This window comes from Nyctereutes procyonoides, unplaced genomic scaffold, assembly GCF_905146905.1.
Source record: "Nyctereutes procyonoides isolate TBG_1078 unplaced genomic scaffold, NYPRO_anot_genome, whole genome shotgun sequence".
Taxonomy (NCBI): Eukaryota; Metazoa; Chordata; class Mammalia; order Carnivora; family Canidae; genus Nyctereutes; species Nyctereutes procyonoides.
Genome location: NW_026575139.1, coordinates 15,143,415 through 15,167,119, shown reverse-complemented (window position 1 = coordinate 15,167,119; position 23,705 = coordinate 15,143,415).

Below are 23,705 nucleotides of genomic sequence, written 5' to 3'. Positions count from 1 at the left end.
AGATATCTAGGCATTTCATAAATGTTCTTTAAAAAATGGAATCTGCCTGAACTTCCCCCCCAAAATGGGATTTCATCATGGGGTCATAGAAATACAGACCAAAATTTCCCAACCCCAATTCCAAAATCCAAAAACTATTGAAATGTAAAGTTTCTCTAACTCAGTTAAGAATGAAATTTGTACTAAATATAGTCACAAAACTAGATGTACTCTTTATCTATCTCACTTGGTAGGAATATTTGTCTATTTTGTTGCAGAAATATTAATGCATTTGATTATGCAGACCTCATTCAATCTAATGAGTGGCATATGTACTGAATCACTTTTCTGAAATATAAAATATTCTGAATTTTGAAGATATCTTGTCCCAGGAGATTCTGTAAGGACTTGTGAATCTTCATTGACTTAGCAAGTAGCAATGATGTAACACCAATTTAGTGTCTAAAAAGCTTTCCTGTATATTACCTCACTTGAACCTCATCAGACTTTTATAGTGGGTGTTATTCTTATTTTGCAAATAAGAACACTAAGTCTTAAAGATGTTATATGACTTTCCCAAAGGTAATAAAGCATAAGAACTGAGAGGTTGGATCCCATGTTTTCTGGCTCCAAATCCCAGTGGACAGCATGGTTTCTATTTGCTAAGTACACAGGAAGAGATCTGCTAAACAAGTTTATCCCCATATAGTGTCATTCCCTTCGAAAAACAAAATATTAGTGTTGATTATAAAAAATAGTCTGAAAGTGAAGTATAAAAAAAGTGTAAAAGTAAGAAGACATGTATTTTCAGGAAAATGTAAGCAGAAAAGAATACTATTCCTTATACAGCGTTGCAAACCCTCAGAGACAAATTATAGAGAAGGTAATATTATCTCCATTTTATAACTAAAGAAACTGAGGTATATAGTTATGTATAATTTGTCCACAATTTCCAGAGTTATTGCTGTTATCACTCTCCCTGTCACACTATCACAATGTCACACTACTGATACCATGAAATGGGTTTTAAGGCAAAAACATTTAAACAGAATAAGTAGGCATTTTTAAAAATCAGTTAAGGATACAATTCACAATGATAAGATAATTAAGTAACTTTGATGAACACAGAGTATTGAATATTGCCACAAGGCACAGTAGTTAGAAAAGTAAAGTGAAATTGATATTAAAGTCAATTATATAAGTTGACAATAACATATTAATATAATTTGTCTTCAGATAATGTAGGTGATAATTGCATAGATTAATTTAACATATTCATATATAAAAAATCTGTTCTCTTCATACAAAGGCTATAGCTCCTTTTCAAGTGCATAATGGAATATTTCAAAATTTGATCTATATGACTCAGGGAAAATATCAGAGCCCAAACCAGAAGTTTTAGAGGTTATATTATTTGACTGCAATAGAATAGTGCATTAAATTAATAACAGCTAACCACCATCCAATAAAAAAGAAAGAAAATCACCTTTATCCAAAGAAATCAATAAAAATCCCCAAATATCTATAAACTTAAAACAAATCTACCTAAAAGTTTTGCCAAAGTTTTAGGGAATAAAATCTGCAATTATAATGACAATCATACATATAAAAACTTATGGTATCTATCCCAAAACATATAAAGAGGAAAAAAGGTTATTAAATGTTTTTATTAGTAAAGGAAAAAAATAGAATAAACTATGCAATCAAGGAAAGGCACATATAGTTAGACACACACCCACTCATATGCACATACCTTTAAGGAGAATAGGTACTGCTAGAAAATTAACAGAATTTACGAATTGAGATAAGATTAAATTTTTTGAAAGATAAACCACTGGCAAAGCTATTCATAGAAAGAATAAAACTGCTTGCTATTATAAAATAGAGGATAAAACCATATTTAAAAAACAGCTTTTAACCTGAATGGGACAGTAATCATAAAATATATTCAAAATGTAACAACAAACACACACACTTTTTATATTACCAAGCTTCTATGACTTTTCAGAAAATTCTAACAAATCATCTGAGAATAGATACTTCCATATAATTTGATCAGCTTTTTCTAAGTGTAAGCTTAGAAAACTGTAAAAAGCAAGGAAAGATGTTTAATCCTAATTGTAAATAGAAAAGATATGAACTGCTAAAACAGTAAAATATTACCTTTAGCTATCATATTTAGATTTAAAAATAGATTTAAAAATAGTGATGTGATTCAGTAGTGCTGAGACAATTAAGGAAAAAATTCATAACTGGCTCATGAATGTAAAAATTGATTGTGTCTTCCTGGAGGCATTTGCTACAGAAATACTGTAGGACGTCTAAGCCAATAATTCATAGCTAAGAATTTGATTATCTGATTTCAGGATGTAGTAAAAGCAGTGTGTGTTCAGACATATATGTATAAGGATCTTTATTACAATGTTGCTTTTTTTTCCTGTATCTAATAATATCTGTATGGTCAAGTCAATTTTGTTGCAACCATGTGTCTATAAATGGATTATTATGAACTCATCAAGAGAGATGATACAGAGATCTGTTTATTGCCACAGAAATACCTTCATCATTTATGGGAAAATACAATAAAATATCTAAAAATTATTTCTCATGTGTTTTTGTTTATGCATATTGCCTTATGTATATTATAAAATATATTTATACTATATATAATGTGTATATAACTATATATTAGGTTATATATTTCATATAAATAATAGCTAAGTAGTTAATAAGTTAAACAAATGCCCCTATCATTTGTTAAACATGCACCAGAAATGAAATGTTGGGGAAGACAGGTTCATAGAACTGTTAAAACTCTAACTGAGTGTGGAAAGATTGGCTTTACATCAGCAAAAGGAAAGGAATATAAACAAAATTTTAGAGGCAGAAAGTGTGGTGTTTAGTGGGTGACCTACACTGGACATGAAAGAAATCTGATTTATGGTCAATGTATACAAGACTTGTTCCTGTGGTTGACATAAGCAACCTTCATTTATCTGAAAACTTGATCTTCTAGAGTGAAAATCTTTTTTTTTTTTTTCTCTCTTCACTGGGACCCATTTGATGCTTTCAGAAACATGGCTTTTTTTGGTGATTTATCCAGTAAGAATCTGATAGTTCCTATCAAAGCATTTGGCACCCATTTGACATTTGATAAATGCTTCTTTGATATGAGCAGGACACAGCAAGCATGTGGGCTAGATCATGGTAGGTTGTCTGAATCTCTGTATTATCACTCTTCAGACTGTTTTCAGGGAGATTCACATTACAACGGATTGTCATTTTCTGGCTTTTGAAAGTGCTAATGCAAGTGATCAATGAATAGAAACTGGGCCGGTAGCAATATTCTGTATGAGCCCAACCTTTGGCCATTATAATATGGTTTCTATGAATATCTTGTACATATGATTTTGTTTTCCTTAAGATAGATTCCTAAGACTGGCCAAAGTATGTGCTTGAAGGGCAAGTTTGTTCCTTATTTGTGGTTCACCTGTTGGTCATTTGTATGTCTTTTGAAAAACATGTATTCAGATACTTTTTCTGTTTTTTTTTTCTTTTTTTCTATTAAATTATGTGAGTTCCTTGAATAATTTGGATATTAGTCTCTTATCAGATATTTGGTTTACAAATATGTTCTCCCAATCTAGAGGTTGCTTATTCATCCTGTTGATTACTTCCTTTGCTATGCAGAAGCTATTTAATTTAATGTAATTCCAGTTGCCTATTTTAGTATTTGTCGACTGTGCTTTTGTTGTCATGACCAAAAAAATTATTCCCAAGACCAATGTCAAGAAACTTTTCCCTTGTATTTTATTCTAGTGGCTTTATAGTTTCAGGTCTTAAATTTAACTTTTCAGTCATTTTGAGTTGATTTTGGTATATGGTACAAGTGGACACTTGAGGACACTTTCATTATTCTGCACATGAATATTCAGTTTTTCCAACACCATTTATTAAAGAGACTATCGTTCCCCAATACTGTGTTCTTGCCACCCTTGTCAAAGATCAGCTGACCCAAAATGTGTTCATTTATTTCTGGCCTCTCTTTTCTGTTCCTGTTCATCTATTTCTAATGTCTGTACTATATTGTTTTGATTATCAAAGATTTATAATATTTGGAAACCAAGGAGTATGAAATACAAACCAAAACCAAAATGAGCTATACCCTACCATCTGCCAGGATGGCTATTATCAAAAAGATAAAAGAAAACAAATGATGGTAAAGATATGGAGAAAAGGGAATTTTTAAATTAATTAACTAACTAATTAATTAATTAATTTTAGAGGTAAAGAGAGAGAGAGAGTGAGGGAGCATAGAGCAGGAGCAGAGGGAGAAGGCTGAGCAAACTCAGCTGTGAGTGCAGAGCCCAACACCTGACTCCATCTCGTGACCCTGAGAAAATGGCCTGAGCTGAAATCAAGAGAATGAGGCTTAACTATCTGAGCCAGCCAGGCACCCTGAAAAGGGACTCTTGGTGGTAATGTAAATTAGTAAAGCCATTAAAGAAAACAATACAGAGGTTCTTTAAAAAAATGAAAAATAAAACTATCATATGGTCCAACAATTTTATATCTAAATATATATTCAAAGGAAATAAACGTTGGAACTGGAAGAGGTGTCTGTACTCACATGTTCATTGAAGCATTGTTCACAATAGCTAAATATGGAAACAACCTAAATGTCTGCCAGTGGATGAACTGGTAAAGAATTAGTATACACACGTGCACATGTCCACACATGCGTACACACAGCAATACTATTTAGCTTTAAAAAGGAAGGAAATCCTTCCATTTGCAACAATATAGATGAACCTGGAGTGCATTGTGCTAAGTTAAATAAGTCAGGCACAGAAAGACAAATACTATATGATCACACTTTTATGTGGAATTTAAAACAGTCAAACTCACAAGAAGCTATATAGAATGGCGGTTTCTGGCAGAGGAGGAATGGAATGAGATGTTGTTGGTCAAAGGGTACAAGGTTTAGTTATGCAAGATGAATGAATTCTGGAAATCTGACATACAGCATGTTAATAATAGTTAACAATACAGTATTGTATACTTGAAGTTGGCCAATAGAATAGATTTAAATTAAATCTTCTCACTACACATGCACACACACATAATAGCATCATGTAGAAGTGATAAGTAAGCTATTTGGCTTGATCGTGATGATCATTTCACAGTATATACATAATTCAAAACATCAAGTTGTACACCATGAATATATAAAATTTTTATATGTTACAGACATCACAATAAAGTTTAAAAAAGAAGGGAAAAATATGTGCATGCTGTAAATCTCTTTCTCCTATTCCTTCTTTCTCCATTGTGTCTTTCTACCACATTTATTTGTTGTCTTCTTCATTCTGTGATAGCTGTACTATTGACCTTATAGAACCCGCAGTGGTAATTTTGAAAAAAATTGAGAAAGCCTTATTTGCCATAATATTTCTACATCTTGGCAATATTAACTGCAAGTACAATGAATTGTAATAAAATGTGGTTGAGTCTCCATGGACTTTGTTAACTTTTCGAATTAAACTTTATTGATGTTTTATAGATTCACATTGAGATTTTACAATTCTGTCTTTAGTGAAATTGTTTTATGGAACTAATGCCATGAACTAAATTAATTATTTTAAAACTTAACCCCATATTAAAAATATTATCTGGTTCTTAGATGAAAAAAAATGTGCAATGAACGTTTAAGCAAGCTAAAGGTTGTTGAATAAAATATACTGAGTTGAATTATTTATTAAAATATTATTATGATTTATTAATACAAATTGCTATTAATGCAGAAGTTTCAAAGATCAAAGAATAATCAGATTATTGGAAATATACCACATTTTCCTAGGTTTTGCCTCTGTCATTTAGTTCAATGCTAAAGCTGAGATAAATATAGGATTTTTTCCCCCAGTTAGATTACTTACTATGGAGGTTCCAGAGCTTACCATTCTTAAAGTGAATGGATCTAGCTATCCACAGACATGAATAAAAGAATGAAATGTGTTCTCTTTACCAAAGACTAAAAGGAGTTAGTGCTCTGTCTAGAGCTTTGTCTCCTTGATTGAGTTTTCATAAGAAGCATTAGAGGTTAGGGTGTTGGGAGTCTCCTAGATGACTGACAAGAAAATAACTCATGAGATGAATTTGTCTCCCACCATTGAAATCAACTCCAAGAGATGTAGTAAGGAAAATCTGACTTATTACTGAGATTCAGACTTAAGTAAAGCTAATAAATATGTTTTACTCATTCACACACACACAAGATGTATTAAGAAGTTATGTAATTATCTGTAAAGATAATATCCATAATTTCCTTCAACTTTATAGCTCCAGTCTTGAGAGTTTTGTTCTAACAATTCTACTGACTACATTTTTCTCACAGCTTTATTGAGATATGATTCAAATGTCATATAACTCATCAGTTTAAATTCTACAGTTCAATGGTATTTAGTGTGTTCACCAAGATAAAACCATTACCACAATAAATTTTAGGGACATTTAATTTTTTTTTATTCTGTAGGGTGCATCAGTATTTTACTCCCTTTTATTTTTTATTTTTTAAAGATTTTATTTATTTATTCATGAGAGACACACACAGAGAGAGGCAGAGACACAGGCAGAAGGAGAAGCAGGCTCCATGCAGGGAGCCCGATGTGGCTCTGGATCCTGATCCTGGGTCTCCAGGATTACAGCCTGGGCTGAAGGCGGCGCTAAACTGCTGAGCCACAGGGGCTGCCCTATTCCCTTTTATTTCCAAGTAATATTCAATTATGTGGATATACCATATTTTATCTCTTCATTGGTTGATCAATTATACATCCCCACCAGCAGTGTATGAGAGTTCAAATTTATCTGCATTGTCATTGTTATTTGCCTTTTTTTTATTATAATCACCATGACTTGCATCTCTCTGATGGCTAATGATTTGAGTATTTTTTCATGTACATAGATCTTTTGTGTATCTTCTTTATAGAGATGTCTATTCTGATTATTTATACATCTTCTAATGGAGTTGTTCAACTATTGAGATGTAAGAGTTCTTTATATATTCCAAAATACAGGTCTCTTATCAGATATATGATTTTAAAATACCTAAGCCCATTCTGTGGGTTGTCCTTACACTTTCATGATGATGTTCTTTGAAGCACTAACTGTTAACATTTTTATAAAGCTCAGTTTTATTTTTTTTCGTTGTTTTAGGTGTTCTATCTAAGAATCCTTGCAGAAGTCAAGGTCATTCCTATATATTCTTCTAAGAGTTTTGTAGTTTTTTCTTTATATTTCGATCTTTTTGATCCATTTTTATTTTATTTTTGTGTGTGGTGTGAGAATTTGCACGTGGCCATCCAGTTGTTCCAGTAACATTTGTTAGTGTTGAAGAGCTTGTTCTTTGCCCTATATGGTTGTCTTGGCATTCAATGAATACTGACTAAGGTTGGAAATAACTTTATTATATTGGTTGCCCTAAAAAATAATTTCAGATCTGTCATTCCTATAACTATGCAAATCTCCACCTTTGGAAAGAGATGAATAGCAATCTGTTTATTACTGATAACTATACTTTCTACAATTTAGTGTTATTTTAACACCTTTGACATTGTAAATATTACAGTATCACTATAAAAGTCTTAGTAGCATATTGCTTACAACTTTAATCAAATTTAACAACATAAGAACTGTTCTGTGTGTGTGTATGCATGAATTTGTATTCATGAGTTTGTGCGTATGTCTGTATATGACATAGAGATTATACGTAATGGTATGTCTGAAGTAAGAATGTGCTGCATTATGTTAATGATATCTGGAGTTGTTATTGTAATCTAGGGTTACAATATGAATTAAATTCTAGAATCAGTTAATAAGTGGTAAAATTAAAATTCACCTCTGAAATCTCTTAAATTGCCTAGAAGTAGGTTATTAAAGTTTCAAAATCCAAGACTATTTTTAGCTTGCATGTTAGAAGAAATTGGAGTGGAGGTTGAAAGCCAGTAAGTTGCTGTCATATTCATATTGTTTCATGACTGAGGAGTGTAGCTAAGAATTACCTTCCCTTTCACATCTTTATGATAAAAAAAAGCCCTATTCAATTTTTTTATTAAAAGAAATGATGAATAGGGGAAAAATCAAATATGCCTTACCTAGCCAAGAAATAAAGACCATTAAAATTACAAATCAATTGGTTCTACGTACTAAGAATATTCAGGATATTTACCTGTAGAAGTCACACTAGTTCCTTGTTATAAATTATTACCTTTTATCTTACCTGCAGTTCCTAATTATCTAGCAGTAGTATTACATGACTGAAAATAAGTGAAAGAAAAAGAAATCTTTAATAAATTATATAAAATTATAAAATATCAGAATCCCTGAGATTTTAATTGAACTATAGTACATTTCCAACCAATGAAAATGTAAATTTTCTTCACGGTACTCTGTTTGAGATCATAAGAATGAGTAATTGTTTTTGTTAAAGTAGAATAAATAAAGTTCTAAAAACTCTCAATGTTTCAAGATTGGCAACAGAATAAAGGAAAAATAGGCAAAGTGTAGAGGTATGACAATCCATTTCTTGGATATCAGCTTCTGTCTGAAATGGCTTATTGGATTGATAAATTGCATAAATAATTCTAAAATATATTCAACCACTGTCCTAGGGCTTATATTTGGCACAGAGTGTATGTGGTTTTAATCATCGTTTTAGTCCAAGTTCTGTGAGGAGTAGATGTCAAGATTGGATTAAGCCTCCATGGCATTTATCAGAGGAACAATTTGTGAACCAAAATTGGTAGGGGGGGAAGCCAGGACGGGGGAGGAGGGGTGTTAGACCATGATGCAGGTATGATCTTGAATTCAGGAAAAAGGTTGGTGAAAGCACTTTCATTTGCAGTAAAGTTCTTGAGAAAATTAGATGAGACCGTCAAGGCAGTTCTCAAGCCAAGGTTGCTCCTGAGAAACATACTGTGTCTTCCAGGAATGGGTGTGCCTTGGCGTCTCTGCTGTGTTCAGTGACTGATTAAGCACACAGATCTTACAATTTTTGTCAGATTTATCCTTGAATATTTTTTACTTTTTCATGCTGTTAAAATGCCATTTTTAACTTTGATTTCTGTATGTTCTTTGCTAGTACGGTAGATTATCGCATATTAGTTCTGTGTCCCTAATTTAAACTTACTAAATGATTAATCTAGTGTCTTTTTTTGGTCAATTTCTATTTTTGTATATTTTCTATTTAAAATATCATGCCATCTTTGAATAGAGACAGCTTTACTTTTTCCTATACAATCAGGACGACTTGTTTATTTTCTAGCCTGATTTCACTAGCTAGACCTCTGTAGTAGAATGGTGAATAAAAGGGTGAATGGTGAATAAAACATTTTATCTTATTCCTGATGGTAGAGGGAAAGTTTTCAGCCTTTCACTGTTAAGCATGATGCTATCTGTAGGTTTTTATAGATACTGTTTATCAGGTTGAAAAAGTTCAATCCTATTGCTGAAAGTTTATCAGGAAGGGCTTTGAAATTTGCCAAGTGCTTTACCTGTGTTTATTGAGATAACCTTATGTTTTTCTTTTTCAGTTTGTTAAAAAAGTGGCATTCCTTCGTCATGATGTATTATCTATCTTATATATGTTTGGACTGAATATTGATATTAACTATTAAATGATAATATCAATATTAAGTAAATTTATATAATAGGAAAATCACATTTATTTATCATATCTTCTGCTCTTCATTCATATGTTGATCCTTATTTTCACTTGGTATTTTCCTTCTGCCTAAAGGGTTTGTTCAACATGTCTTATAGTACAGGTCTTAGGTGGTGTTATTTCTGCTTCTGCATGTCTAAAAAGTCTTCATTTTTACTTTTTTTTTAAAGATATTTTTACTGGAAATAAATCTTAGGTTGGCCTCTTTTTCCCTTCTTTACTTAAAACTGCTGCTTTACCATTTTTATCACTTGCGTTTTTTTCTGACAAGAAAGTGCTGTCATGTGTTTCCTTGTTCCTCTGAAAGTAGGGTTCTTCGTATTCCTCATTGGTTGCTTTAAAGGTTTTCTGTTTATTACTAGCTTTTGAGCAATTTGATTATAATGTGATTTGCTAGGAGCTTCGTCATGTTTCTTGCCCTTTGGGTTTGGTGAATCTCTCGGATCTGTGGATATATAGTTTTTATCACATTTGGAAAATTTGGGTCTATTATGTCTTCAAATATTTTCTGTCCCCTCTTTTGAGGATTGTGATTCCACATATATTAAAATTCTTGAAGTCCTACAGCTCCATGATGCCCTTTTAACTTTTTATTTGATTATGCATGTGTTTAATTTTAAATAGTTTCTGTTACTATGTTGTAAATTTCAGAAATCTTTTCTTCTGCAAATCTAATTTGCTGTTATTTTTTTTTATCTCAAACATTAACATTTTCATTTAATGAAAGTAGAAGTTTATTTAGTCTTTATATTTTTTTCCAAGTCATGATTTAACTCATGGAACATAAGAAATACAGTTATAATAATAGTTGGAATGGCCTTATCTTCTAATTTTAACATCTATGTCAATTTGAGTTTCCCAATTAATTAGTATGTCTTTTGAGTACATGTCACATTTGCGATTCTGTGTATGTCTGGTAATTTTAGATTTGATGCTTAACATTTTGAATTTTACCTTGCTGGATACTGGATATTTTTGTATTCCCATAAATGCAAAAATCCCTGTAATTATTTCTGAGCTTGGACGTTATATTTCTTAACTCTTAGACTAATTGGGAGTTTGGATAGGTAGAACTGGTAGGAAATAATGCATGAGAAATACCAAAGACTGCTTGATACTATATACACCTGCCTAGAAATATTCCAAATGAATTATGTCTATGATATTTATTTCCATCCTGCCAAAATGTAAGTTCACTTTATTAATGGGTTATTTAACAAACTGTAAGCAACAAATAACTATAATTGACTGAATATTTTCTTAGAAACATTAATCCAGGGATCCCTGGGTGGCGCAGCGGTTTGGTGCCTGCCTTTGGCCCAGGGCGCGATCCTGGAGACCCGGGATCGAATCCCACATCGGGCTCCCGGTGCATGGAGCCTGCTTCTCCCTCTGCCTGTGTCTCTGCCTCTCTCTCTCATTCTGTGTGACTATCATAAATAAATAAAAATTTAAAAAAAAATTAAAAAAAAAGAAACATTAATCCAGATCTGATTATTTGACTCCATCACTTGAGAAGGTAGTAGTTCACACATCTAATATCTCCCTATAACATTCTCTTCTCCCTTGTGTAAGATGATGCAATATGTCTGACTGTCTAGATAATTAAGAAAAATATAGAAAGATACAAGTATAAGACATCAAGTACTTTCAAATATCTAAGTAGGTCATAAAGCTGTCTTTTCCTAAATCTTAGTGTTTTGTTTATATTTTTTGTATTTACACTCCCATCAGTGCCAGACTTCTGCTTGGATACACTCCAAAGCATGTCAACATTTTACTGAGCCTCTGCCTATAGCAATTTGAATTATAGAAATTGAACAACTTCATGGTTAAGCCTTTTTCTATATACTGGACCTCCTCCTGATGCAAAAGTATATCTGCTTTCCAATGGTTATTGAAATGCATTTCATTTGAAACTCACGGGGAAAACCAAGAAAATTTATGCTCAGCACTTTGAAGATTCAGAATAATACCAGGGTTTACTTTCTGTTTTGCTTTTCACATTTGCACATACCCACGGTGCAGTGAATATTTATTATCTCACAATGAAAAGACTAATTCTTATCTAGGTAAATAATAGTCAATGGCTAGATTTACATGACCTCAGTCTAGTGAAGTAGATAACTTCAGGGGTCAGGGAGATATTTCACATAAGCCCATTGTAAATAGTGGGAAAAGGGGCTGCGGATGTATTGTGTGAGGTTTAAGTTCAATTCCTGTTGCAAACATAATAGAAAGGTAACATTAGTTTATATCCTATGGACACTTGGTTTTACTTGCTTCTAGGAACATCTATCTTTTTTCCCTTTCTTTGTACAAGAACACTGAATTTACTTAAAGGAAATAAAATCAGATTTTAATTATAAGACTTCAAAAATTTTAGTTATTGCCACATTTAAAAGCATTGAATGTTTGATATAGCTTTGTTTATGAGAAACCATTTTTCAGGTTTCTCAGTTAATAACTGTAGAATCAATTTTTTAAAGAGGTAGTTTTACCAATAACATTTTGGTTGTTGGTATATTGGTAGTATATTTGGTATATTTGGTTGTTGCTATATTGGTTATATTTGATATATTTGGTTGTTGGTATATTTGGTGGTATATTTGGTATATTTAATATTTGGTATATTGGTCGTTCCTTCTTATTTGGAGTACTTTTGGAATACTGGAATGAATCCTTTTGGAATCAGTCTTCATCACTCAAGGGTCAAAAATTCATGGTAAGTTATGAAAATCTGCATCCAAAAGGTGAACAAGAGATCTTCCATACTTTTCTAAGAATGACATATTCTTTATATGTTAGAATATCAAGTGATGGCAATACTCTGAGGCATTATTTACAATATTATTCTTAAGTTCAGTAACCCCCATTTTTTGTCTTATTTGTAGTAATCTTTATATATGATATATAACCATATATTTTTTGCTATTGTTCAGGAATGTCTGTTCTGATGGAACCCTTAATTCTTTAACTGCCAGATGGATCATATTTAAAGACTAATATTGCAATACTTTAACTTTCCGTAAAGAATAATTTGTCAAAACATTTTATTGACTCTTAGATATAATGAGTTAATAAAATAGCTTTGCACTGCTTCATAAAATAATGCCACAATAAAGTGTTAACAGTGAAAAGAAGTGTGGGCTTTGAACATCAGGATCAAGCAATGAGATAAGATGATCATGGGTTTCAAACTTGGGAAATTTCAGATCAAGTGAGGATGCAGAACCCAAAGCAGATTGGAAAAAATGGCTCAGAGTAAGGTGTTGGAAGCCTCCATGAAAGTGATAATTGAATTGTGTTGCAGGGAATAGTTTCTTAGAACTATTCACTTTGCATCTCTTTCCAGTTGACTCCATGGTCCAGCTGCAATGAATTTTCTCTGATTTCAACTTTTTTAAAAGATTTTATTTATTTATTCATGAGACACACACACACACACACACACAGAGAGAGAGAGAGAGAGAGAGAGAGAGAGAAAGGCAGAGACACAGGCAGATGGAGAAGCAGGCTCCATGCAGGTAGCCTGACATGGTACTCGATTTCGGGTCTCCAGGATCACACCCTGGGCGAAGGCAGTGGTAAACCGCTGAGCCACTGGGTTGCCCAATTTTCTCTGATTTCAAAAAGACTTCAGTGAGATTTTTAAAGAGTAGTTGAGAATGTGATGAGGAATATAAGCAAGAGCAATCAGTCCTATAGGGATTATTTGGAGGGTCACATGACTTCTGTTTGTTGGAGTAGATGGCAAGATTGTTTAGGGAAGCCTATATTTATGCAGTGCTCTCAAACTATTCTTGCATATCTCCCCCTGTGGAAGTTTTTTAACATCCTCCACCAAGGAATCATGTGCAACTAATGCAGATAAAAAGGAAAGTAGGAATCTGATAACTGATAAAGAATACTTGATATTATAGTTCATTGAATACAAACAAGAATGATTATTTTGAAACCTATGACCATTTATCTTTTTTTGATAATCTTATTTCATTTCCTGCAACCTTTTGTGTTATTGTCCTAGAGAGAGGTGAGGGCAAATTGAAAGAAGGACGATAGGGCATAAAAAGAATTTGCCATAAGAAATAGAGAGACCTAATGGTGGAGGTTATGGTGAAGCTCTGGTGCAAAAGAGGATAGAGTATAGCAGGCAGCAAAATGTGAATATTTTTACTTGTCTCCTTTGCACTGACCATCATAGGGCAAGAGAGAGGCACACATAGAAACACTTAGATAGGTTTGGGAAGATACAAGAAGCTCCTGTTTAGTGCCCTATGCTCCCTCTTGTGGTGTTATTGAGACTGGAAGCCTTCCAGAGAAATCTCACATGTGGCATAGCTCAGTGGACATTACGGTAAGAGTGGCCAAAGGAGCAGCATTACCGGAGGAGGTCTAGATAAAATCTGATATGTAGCACTACATGTTGCTCACAGCCTGAATGTACCATGTAGGAGGTCCAGAAATTAGAGTGGAAACCACAAAACACCAACATATCTGAACACATTTTTAAGAGGAGAAAAAAGATGTTAAGATGAAGTCCAAATTTTAAATGTGTAGCATTTATGAAAAAGTATCTATTCTAGAGCAGAGAAGATAGAGTTATTACCAAACAGCACTTCCCTCATGGACAAAAAAAAAAAAAAAAAGGCATTTATATTTGCTTAAAATAAAAGCTCTTCCATAGTGCCTAATGACGTAGTACAGTTGACCCTTGAACAACATGAGTTTAAACTGCATGGGTCTATTTCTATGCAGATTATATTTGATAAGCATGGTACAGTGCTATAAGTATATTTTAACTTCCCTCTGATTTTCTTAATAACATTTTTTCTCTAGCTTCCTTTGTTATAAGAATATAGTATATAGAACATACAACATACAAAATATGTGTTAATCAACTGTTTATAAGTAAGGCTTCTAGTCAATGGTACGCTATATCGCTAAATTTTGGGGAAGTCAAAATGATATACATGATTTTCAACTGCACAAAGGTTCAAGGGTCAACTGTGTGTATAAGCAGTACAAAAGTAGAAATTTAAGGTCAAGGGTCAAAAGAAGCTTTTGTTTGCTTAACAGCTTTCTGAGTAAATAGCAGACAAAAAAATTAAAAATAAAATTAAATAAATAAATAATTAATTAAAAATAAAATTAAAAAATAGCATTTTTAACTTTTAGCTCAGATTTATTTTCAAGATAAATTTGTCACAAATTAGTCTATGTGTCTTTTCTTTTTTCTTTTCTGTTCTTCTTCTCATTTCTTCTTTTTTCTCACCCTACTCATCCCTTTCCTTTTCTTGGACAAAACAGGAATAATTTAACCTGTATTTTGCTTCCTTTGATTAACTTGGGAACAGGCCAAACATATTTCTTAAAGGTTGCCACTCCTTCATTCAAGCCTTCTTTTCTTTCTGGAACCCTAAATCATTCACATATCAGATTTTATTTTTAATGTCTCTAAAATTTTCTTTCAGATTTTCCAACCATTTGATTCCTTCTGGTGCATTATATATATTATTTAACCTGACATGCAATTTATTACTTTTTTCTTTAACTGGTTCTAATCTATTCTAAACTTATTCACAGAATTTTACTTTTAATAATTAGATTTTAATTTTGAAAATGTGTATTTGGTAATTTAAAAAAGATGATATTTTATTATTTTAATCACATTTTATCTTTTATTTTTCATTATTTCAATCACTATTTTATTCAATCTCTTATTTTTCAAACATATTGAGGGGTGTGTGTGTATATGTGTGTGTAATGTAAATCTCCACATATACTATTTTTGCATCTTTCATTCTGCTACAGTTTTTGTTGGCTTTTGATCATGGTACACTTTTCCCTTGTGACTTGGTGGTTTACTTTTAATTGTAACTCATATTCCTTGGATATTTAATTGCAAGGATTACTGAAGTGAGTTCCTACAGAGAAAATTTGAACATATTTCTGAACAATTTTTGGGGAGCAATATCAATGTTGGATCAAAGCTGAATAATCAAAGCCAAATTATTTTTTTTTAAATTTTATTTATTTATGATAGTCACACAGAGAGAGAGAGAGAGAGAGAGAGGCAGAGACACAGGCAGAGGGAGAAGCAGGCTCCATGCACCGGGAGCCTGACGTGGGATTCGATCCCGGGTCTCCAGGATCGCGCCCTGGGCCAAAGGCAGGCGCCAAACTGCTGCGCCACCCAGGGATCCCCTCAAAGCCAAATTATTCACCAGAAATGGTTTTCCTCCCAAATAAGTTCAGACTACAGACTCCTATGAGAACTGCCTTCAGAAATGACATCAGTTTCTCTATCTAGCACCTTACTCAAGACAGGTACCATGGTATGGAAAAATATGCTATTTTTCTTCTTCAACCTTACACTAAATATGTATCCTTTATAATAAAGCTGAAGTTTATGCAAGTTCAACAAGTGGCTATATATAAATACTTCTTCAGTTATCTGACAATCTTCCTGGACATGAGCTTTCACATAGTCTATAGCATATGAGACTTTCTTTCTTCTTTCTTTCTTTCCTTCTTCTTTCTTTCTTTCTTTCTTTCTTTCTTTCTTTCTTTCTTTCTTTCTTTCTTTCTTTCTTTCTTTCTTCTTTCTTTCTTTCTTTCTTTCTTTCTTTCTTTCTTTCTTTCTTCTTTCTTTCTTTCTTCTTCTTCTTTTTTTAAAAAAGGATTTTATTGATTTATTCATGAAAGACACAGAGAGAAAGGCAGAGACACAGGCAGAAGGAGAAGTAGGCTCCACACAGGGAGCCCAATGTGGGACTCAATCCCGAGACTCTGAGATCATGCCCTGAACCAAAGGCAGATGCTCAACTGCTGAGCCACCTAGGCATCACTCTTTCTTCTTTTTATCTGCCAGCTCATTATGCAATTAAAAGATGATTTTTATATTAACTTGATGTTATTAGATGCTATCAGTGAGTAGGTAATTCAGGGTATGAAGTGAACCAGATTACTGACAAGGGAAACACAAGTTTTGACCCCACTAAAAAATAAATTAAAAAAAATTATAGAACATACCAGATAATTAAAACGCCCATACAAAGGCATATCTCACTGTTATAGGTTGAATTGTGCTCCTGCACCACCAAATATTATGTTTGAGTCATTAACCCCAGTATCTAGAAATGTAATTTCATTGAAGATAGGCCCTTTACAGAAGTAAAAATGAGGTCATTTGGGTAGTCTCTAATCTTATATGACTAGTATTCTTATAAAACTCTTGGTCACAGATCTGGGATTATAAAAATCTTGAACACAGAGGTTAAGTGACCAATATGGTCTCTCATAGGCCTTTGAGTAGTCTAGAAGAGCCTAATGACCATCACATAAGCCAAGATGTAAACAAGGTAGTTTCATGCAGCCACAGGTGTTCTGTAAACCTTAAGCCAGTATTATAGTAGGGGTTTGTGGGAGTTCAGGGAACTTTAGTAAGATGATTGGGAAGGTCCCTTGAGTGAGTTCATATGGTTTAAGATCTGAATGACAAAAAGGAAACCATGGGACATTCTTGGTAACAGATATAGAGAAAGAAGGAGCAGCAAAGGGAAAGATCCAGAAAAAGGAAGTGACTGCAGTTTTCAGGGAAAAGAAGAAAGATCACTGTGGTTATGTATTGGTAAATGATGGCAACTGGCACTTAATTCCCAGCAAGACAGAAGAGACAGCTGTTATTATAATAAATCAACCAATATCCGCTCTAGGGACATTAAATGCTCAGGGCATTTTTCAAGGGTATTTCCTATATGGAGTTCAGCATATTTATAATCAGGAAGCACTTAGTTGCCTTGAAAATGGCCTCACCTTTACAACCTAGGGCCAAAAATCCTAACCACTGAAGATGGCACAAATACGAAAGAAATTGATATTTCCATGTTACATCCTGGGGCTCCAATTCCATAGGCATTTTTTGACCTCATTTCACATGCCATAAAACAGAGGCTTAGAGAGGTTTTGCAGCCAGTCCTTGTATTCCAGAGCTTATAAATTGCTCTCTTTAAAAAAAAATCCCACTATATCTCACGTTACTATACCCTTTATAACTAAACTCAAGCATCTCTGAGTACAAAATGAGTCCATTCTTCAGGACATCTGTTTTTACCAAGTAAAAGGGGCTACAGCGTGTTGATCAACATGGCTTCTCCAACAGGTCAGAATGTGGCCTTGTATACATCACTTCATTTAGTTTACCCAAGAAATACTGATTAAGTTTCTATTGAGTGCTGAATATTCTCCTTGAAGTGAGGCACATAGCAACGAATAGGACAAAGACAGGTCCTGATAGCTTATGTTCTAGCTAGAGAGTTAGCCAGTTAACAACATTGAAAAAGAAAAACAAAAAGAAAAACACAGAGACACTCACAGCGGCAGAATGTCACTTGAAGATAAGAGCTTTGCTACCACAGTGTAGTGAGCTAATAAACTAATTTTATTTATCATTTACTCTACACCAGAGACTTTTCTGTGTGCTTGGTGTGTATCAACTCATTTAGCATTCAACTGTCTGTGGTGGGTACTGTTGTCATCCCTCTGTTACAGATGAATTAACTGATTAATAGAGAAGTTTAATATTTGCCAAAAGACACACAGCTAGTAGATGCAGAACTGAGATGCCAATTCAAGGAGTCCAAAGTGTGCATATCCTCTACAAACCATCTTAATATTGATATCTTTAAATGCATACCTTCTAAAATGTGTTTGCCTGGATGCTTCTTGTTGTGCCTTTGATATGGTCCAGCCACACATAATAGCCAAGAAATGGACAGAAAAAAAAAAAACTTCCCTAATATTCCCTCATTTACCTTCATGTTTATCTTTCTTTTCTTATTTTTAGTTTTTTGACTTCCATTTTCTGCTTCAGATTTTAAAAATTTTTATGAAGACATAACTTAGTTCATCATAGTCCATTCTGCACTCATACTCTTAATTTCCTATTTGTCTCTACATATTAACAGCTACAGGAAGTGGACACTCTTTTTTTTTTAGTGAAATCCATGACCAGTGAAGCATCTGTCCACAACCTCTGTGCAGGGAGAGATCGCCAAAATGTTAAAAAAAAAAAAAAAAAACAGCAAAAGCATTAGAATCAGATAAACCAAGTCTTTAACAATATCTCCAACCACCTGGAAGTATGTGGTATGTGACCATTTCTAAGTCATTAAAACCCTCAGCCTCAATTTTCCCATCTGTAACATGGGGACAGGAAAACAATCTTCTCAAAAGACTCTTGAATAATTTCTGCATTACACCACTACTGGAAGTAACATCAGTTGCAGGCAATGGTTGGCTGGAAATTGAATTGCATAGAAACAAATAATTATTTATTTATTTATTTTTTTAAGATTTTATTTATTCATTCATGAGAGACAGAGGCACAAGCAGAGGGAGAAGCAGGTTCCATGCAGGTAACTTGACGTGGGACTCAATCCCAGGTCTCCAGGATCAGGCCCTGGGCCAAAGGCAGGCACTAGAAGGCTGAGCCACCCAGGCTGCCCACGAATAATGATTTAAAGAGTAAAAACAAACTCTATGCTTAAAACATTTTCCCAACATGATCTTTGGTAATGATAGGCCATAAAATCTTATAATTTATTTATTCAGTTAAAAATCTATGCTGATTTGTTGTATTTCCTCACAGTATTTGTGTAACTCTGTTCTTTTCCACAATGATTGTGTGGTTATATTATTTGCAATATTTAGCTAGAATTTATATTAGAAAGAATAATTTATAGACTATTTAAAGCTAAACTATCTCAACAAAATGGACAACTCATTTCTACTGCCATAGTAGCCATGGGCACACTACAAAAATGTTATAAATTAACATCTTAGAGTCAGTATTTTTTCAGTGTATTATCATATAGATAAAGACATTTTATAATATCTGTGGGAGGAAATCTGACAAATACATAACATAATTGTTGTCCTTAGCAAAAGAAAATCATCCCTTCAGGTTTTTGTTTTGCTAATTCAATGAAGATGACCAAGATCCCAAGGCACCTGGGTGGCTCAATCAGTTAAGCTACTGACCTGTATTGGGCTCAGATCCTGATTTCATGGTTGTGAGATTGAACCCTGTATTGGGCTCTGCACTCATAGTGACATAAGCTTGAGTTTTTTCTCCCTTTGCCTCTGCCCCTCACGCCCCATAAATAAATAAATAAATAAATAAATAAATAAATAAATAAATCTTTTAAAAACAAAAAAAGATAACTGAGGTCCCAAGGCAGGATTAATAACACAGAGCACAGTCCGTGATACAGTTAGATAGATATACACAGCTAAATGAATAAAAATCCAAGCCCAGGATGGCAGAAAATATTTGCAACATAGAGACACAAAGAACTTTTAAAAGTCAGCAATAAGAAAATAAGCAACTTAATTAAAAAATGAAGGAAGAATCCTAACAACCACTTTAGAAATCAAGATTTTTAAAAAAGTAAGAGATGGCAAATAAATGTCTGAAAAGATGCTCAACATTATTTGTCATTAAGGGATTGCAAATTAAAACAACAATGTGATACTAGTACTTACTGATGAAATGACTAACATTTTAGAAACTTATAACACCAATTACTGGCTGGGATGTGAAGCAACAGGAACTCTCACTTATTGTTAGTGGGAATGCAAAACAGTACAGCTGTTTTCATAGATAGTTTGACAGTTTCTTACAAAACCAAATATAGTCTTATTATATAATCCAATATTCATGATTATATATATTTGCTTATTTGAAAATATGTGTGCATATATATCTGCACATGAGTGTTACGGCAGCTTTATTTATAAACACCAAAAAGTGAATACAAGCAAGATATCCTTTGATGAGGGAGTGGATTAAAAAAATAAATAAACAATGATCCATCCATATAAATGGAATACTAGTCAACAACAAAAAGAGCTATAAAACCTGAAATGGATTAATCTTCAAGGCATATTGTTAAGTGAAAGAAGCCAGACTAAAAAACTACAAACTGAATGGTTCCAATTATACAACATTCTGAAAAAAAAAATAAAACTATAGAAGCAGTGAAATGTTACCTAATGTTTTGACTGAAGCCTGGGAAGAAGTTTGAATATGTAAAGCACAGGGGATTTTTATGTTGGTGAAACTATTCTTTATGGTAGTATACTGGTGCATATAACACATTAAACACTTGCTGAAACTCATAGAACTTTATAGTCAAAAAGTAAATCTTCGGGTATGCGAGTTAGACAAAAAAAATAGGAATTTGGGGGAATCTCCAAATAGGATGAAGAGTATGACACAAGAATCCAAGCATATTAAAAATATGTATAAGAACCTCACAGAATGAGGTAGGAGAATGTTACTGGCCTATGTAGCTTTGCAAATGAGTGAAATCTGTAAGGTGAAAAGCAGAAAGAATGCCATATAAGCACTGTACTTTAGTTAAAAAAACATTTTTACTTGTGTTTCCTACAGGGGTACAAATTAACAATTCTGCAACTACTACACACGTATAGTGGACTTGTACAACTAAATAAATGGATGAGAGATGATGGAAGCTAGTTTTCTTTCTGTGAAGCAGGAGGGTTGCCCTACAGATCGGGCAATAAGTGAGGTTGATCCATTAAATATAGATTAGAGTTGGAGACATCAGCATGGACATATGTTTGACTTAACACAGACACAGATGGTTACATATAGAAGTATTTATTGATATTTGTGAATATGACTTTTTAGGTGATAAAAGCAATGAAATCCCAGGGACAATGAATACATCTAATGCCAAGACTTTGGTGATTAATACCATTATTCAGTAAAAGCAATAGAGTTCCTTGGAGAAATGAAAGATTCCAAGACTGGGGAAAGAAACATACATACGGATCCTGCAGCAGCTTGTGATGCCAGGAAATAAGTATTCAGACCAACAAAATACACAAACCAACCGATCTACCAACCAAAACCCCCAGTATGATAAGGATATGTTAAAGGAATATAAGGACCACCTAAAAGAGCTCTTAGTGGCCAACCTGGAGCACTTTGAACAAGAAAATAAATAAATTAGTATTGAATTATAACCTAAATAATAAAATAAATAACAGTAAGTCCATACTGACATAAATAAATTATTACATGAATAAATAATTATGGAAGAAGAGCCAAATCTCCTATATAGAGAATCCCAATTAATTAACATAAATATCGAGCAACAAGATGGAGTATAACACTTGACTACTTGAGTGTGGGTTCTGCATAGTGACTTTCTTACAGATTATAATATAGAGAGGAGGAAAAAAGAAAGAGTAATTTTACAGTGTCTAAGTCTGACAAACACTGCCTCAAGTTAGCTGATGAAGGTTAACATTAATAGCCTGTACTCTTGATATGATGTGATAAAAATGGATTTACCTCTGTAATCTTCCTCTTCAAAACACTTTACCCTGTTCTTATCATGGGAAAATCATGAGATAGGTCCCAACTGAGGGACATTCTGCAAATTATTTGACTAGTATTTTTCAAAACTGTCAAGATCATAAAAAAAAAGTCTGAAAAACTGTCACAACTAAGAGAAGCTTAGGGAGACCTGACTATGAAATGTAGTGTGGTGTCTTTGGAGGGATCCTGGAACAGAGAAAGGATATTAGAAGAAAACTGAGGAAATCTGAATAACATATGGACTATACTTCATAATATACCAACATCAATACTTTAATTATGACAAATATGTAATAGGTGAACCGAAATGTACAGTATACAGAAACTGTATTATCTTCATTTTTAATTTTTTTCAAGATATCATTTATTTATTTTTCTAAATAAAAGAGAGAGCATGGGCAGAGGGAGGGGCAGAGGGAGAGGGACAAGTACCTTCATTTTTTTTTTTTTGAATCTCAAATTTAACTTGAAAAAAAAAGCGTGTTTAAAAATTTTTTATTCTTACATTTTGTTATTTGATGGTTTCTGGATCTTCACATACATGATCATTCTCAAAGAAAGCAACAATAATTTTATTTCTTTTTATACAACCTTGCTATCTTTCATTCTTTTTCTCTCTTATGTTCAAAAATGTCCAGAAAAATATATTTTTTATATGCAGTAAAATATTAAATGAAGCTGGGCTTTTCAGCATCAGTAAGCTTCCCCAATATCACCATTATATGTTTCCTGTTTGGTGTTTTTAAGATACACTTTCATTTGTTCAAATTTTCTCTGGGTGGATAAAAGTGAGAGTTGAAGAAGTTTCAGAGGTACGGACCAATAATAATAGTTACCATTTATGACTCCCTGTTGTGTAGATATTATTCTAGACCCTTTACCTAGATCTTTTTGAGTCTACAAGATCACATGGCAAGTCACTTTATAGACTTTTAACTCATCAGCAGAGTAGATCCCAGAGAAGTTAATTAATTTGCTTAACGTCACAAAAAGGGTCTAGCAGAGATAGACAAAGCTCTTTTGTCCATCTAAAGTAGCATATACTTAAAACAAGTGATTTAAGGAGTTTAAAAAGGTACAGACATTTATATGTCAAAAACATGATTTAAGAGTTTGAAATTGAAGGCTTTGTAGAGAAACGAGTCTGAGTATGGAAGAGGAGGAGCTGAAAAGGGGTCCATGGCAAGGAGGTTATATTTGGGGTCTAGTTTGTGGATGTCACATAGCACAGATCAAGGTAAGAGCTAGAGTGTACCAAGAGAAGTGACAAAAGTATTAGGGTTAAGATCAGAAATGATAGTCTGCTTTTTGGTGTAACCCACATGCTTTCGCCCTCAGATGCACAGACACTGTAGCTGTAAATACAATAATTAAAGAAATACCAAATACCCACCTCATCAATCACATTTGGCTTCAGTATCTGTCTCTACCCACTGAAACTGTGTGTTGTTACACAAACAATTTAATAGTTCTGTTTCAGTTATCTGATTTGCAAAAGGGAAAGAATAATGATAGAAACATCATAGGAGACACTGTGAAATTCACTTAGGCTTTAGAAAGACAGATCCTCTAACTTGCCAGATTTGAAGCTGA